The following is a 2500-nucleotide window of genomic DNA, read 5'->3' on the forward strand; positions in this document are numbered from 1 at the left end:
TCTTTAAATCTTGCGGGTTTGCAACTCATAAGAGCGTCACTTTCAACGTCCCCGGCATTGGATTGAGTTTCTAAAAACAACCGTGCACACCGAGGTTAAACTTTACCGGCTCCACTCCGACTCGCCGCTCGCCCACAAATCCGAAGGCAACAAAACATTTGTTTTTAATTTTGATGAAATTTTTTGAAAACATTGGCTTGGCAAGCCCCAATCCGCGACTATCCACCCACCGCCACCCCACACGGGTGGTTGTTGTTGAGAAATGAGGTTGTGGTCGACATGCCCGTGCATTTGAGAAGGAGTTCCTAGCACTCCATGCTCTCCCATGCCAAAAAAAAGCCTAGACAACCCCATTTCGCAACTTTCCACGCCTTTTTTTTCCTCCCTCACCCATGGCGGCGGCGTGGTGGCGGCGGCCGGATTCCGGCCACCACCGCCATGGGTGGCAGCCCCCCGACCCCGACACCAAACCCATAATACCGAGGCAACATATCGAGGCAACATGACATGGGTGTGGCGTGGGGGAAGGGGGCTGCAGCTAGGAAGGCATGGGCTGCCATGCATATGCAGGCAACACACACCCCCCTATATAGCATTTTATGCATTTAGCCCTTTGACAGGAAGAGACATCACCTATGCGCGAGGAGTCATAATGGGCTCTAAATAATTCAATACAAGGTATTTGGACGTGATTTTTTGCAGGGATACTAAGAAACATGCAATCTATGATGGGAAAAAGTTTCATAAATTTTTGAAGTCGGGAAGTATTTTTTATTATTTTTAGAAGTCGTAAAATTGAAAAAATCATTAAAACAAATCCGGGAGGAATTTTTTAGTTTTGTAAGTTGGAGAAGGTCCTAAAAATCATAGACTACTTATGGGGAGCTTATTGTGCGAGGAAATTTCAATAAAAACGGGGTTTGACAAGATTTGAAAAATTCTGTCGACATTTGAAAAAACCTGGAACCATGCTGCCGGCATGCTGCGCACATGCTGCGCGCAGGCTGCGCGCATGCTGCGCGCAGACTGCGCGCAGACTGCGCGCATGCCATGGCAGGACAAGTTTCGCTAGCCTCACTGTCGACAGATGCGCAAGCTGCGCGCACAGGCTGCGCGCATGCTGCGCACAGGCTGCGCGCATGCTGCGCACAGGCTGCGCGCATGCTGCGCACAGACTGCGCGCACGCTGCGCGCATGCCATGGCAGGACAAGTTTCGCTAGCCTCACTGTCGACAGATGCGCAAGCTGCACGCAAGCTCCGCGCACGCTGCGCACAGCCTGCGCGCATGTTGTGCGCAGGCTGCGCGCAGGCGCCGCGCATGCCATGGCAGGACAAGTTTCGCTAGCCTCACTGTCGACAGATGCGCAAGCTGCGCGCACAGGCTGCGCGCACGCCATGGCAGGACAACTTTCGCTAGCCTCACTGTCGACAGAATCAGCACGCTGCGCGCAAGCTGCGCGCGCGCATGGCAGGACAAGTTTCGAAAAATTCTGTCGACAGGCTGCCGGCATGGTGCGCGCACGCTGCCGGCATGCTGTGCGCACGCTGCCGACATGCTGTGCGCACGCTGCGCACAGGCTGCCGGCATGCTGCGCGCAGCCCATGGCAGGACAAGGTCCGAAAAAATCTGTCGACATTTTTACGCCGTGGTAGGCTTCCGCTTCGCGTCACTTTGTCGACATTCAAGCCTACCATTTGTATTGAATTTTTCAAACCTTGTCAAACCCCATTATTCAAATGTCGAAAAATTTTGTCGACATTTTTACGCCATGATAGGCTTCCGCTTCGCGTCACTTTGTCGGAATGCATCGCATGGCGAGGCAAGGCCACGGCATGCCAAGGCGAAGGCAACGCATGGCTTGAATGGCTTGGTCAAGGCCACATCATGGGCACGGCATGCCAAGGCAAGGCGAGGCAAGCCATCCTTAGCCTCGCCTACACTCACTTTCTCGGAATGCATTGGATGATGAGCAATTCCAAGGTAAGGCAACGCATGGCTTGAATGGCTTGGTGTAGGCCACAACTTGGGCATGGCATGCCAATGCAAGGCAAGGCAAGGCAAGCCATCCTTAGCCTCGCCTACACTCACTTTCTCGGAATGCATTGGATGATGAGCAATTCCAAGGTAAGGCAACGCATGGCTTGAATGGCTTGGTGTAGGCCACAACTTGGGCATGGCATGCCAATGCAAGGCAAGGCAAGCCACGCCATCCGAAGCCTCCAATAACCTCACTTTCTCGGAATGCCTTGAATGGGCACGGCATGTGAGGGCAAGGCAAGGTCCTAAATATCATTTTGTAAGTTGGAGAAGGTCCTAAAAATCATAGACTTAATTATAGGGAGCTTATTGTGCGAGGAAATTTCAATAAAAATGGGGTTTGACAAGGTTTGAAAAATTCTGTCGACATTTGAAAAAACCTGGAACCAGGCTGCCGGCATGCTGCGCGCATGCTGCGCGCATGCTGCGCGCATGCTGCGCGCAGGCTGCGCGCATGCCAT

This window comes from Prunus avium, unplaced genomic scaffold (assembly GCF_965620075.1).
Source record: "Prunus avium unplaced genomic scaffold, drPruAviu1.hap1.1 HAP1_SCAFFOLD_19, whole genome shotgun sequence".
Lineage (NCBI taxonomy): Eukaryota > Viridiplantae > Streptophyta > Magnoliopsida > Rosales > Rosaceae > Prunus > Prunus avium.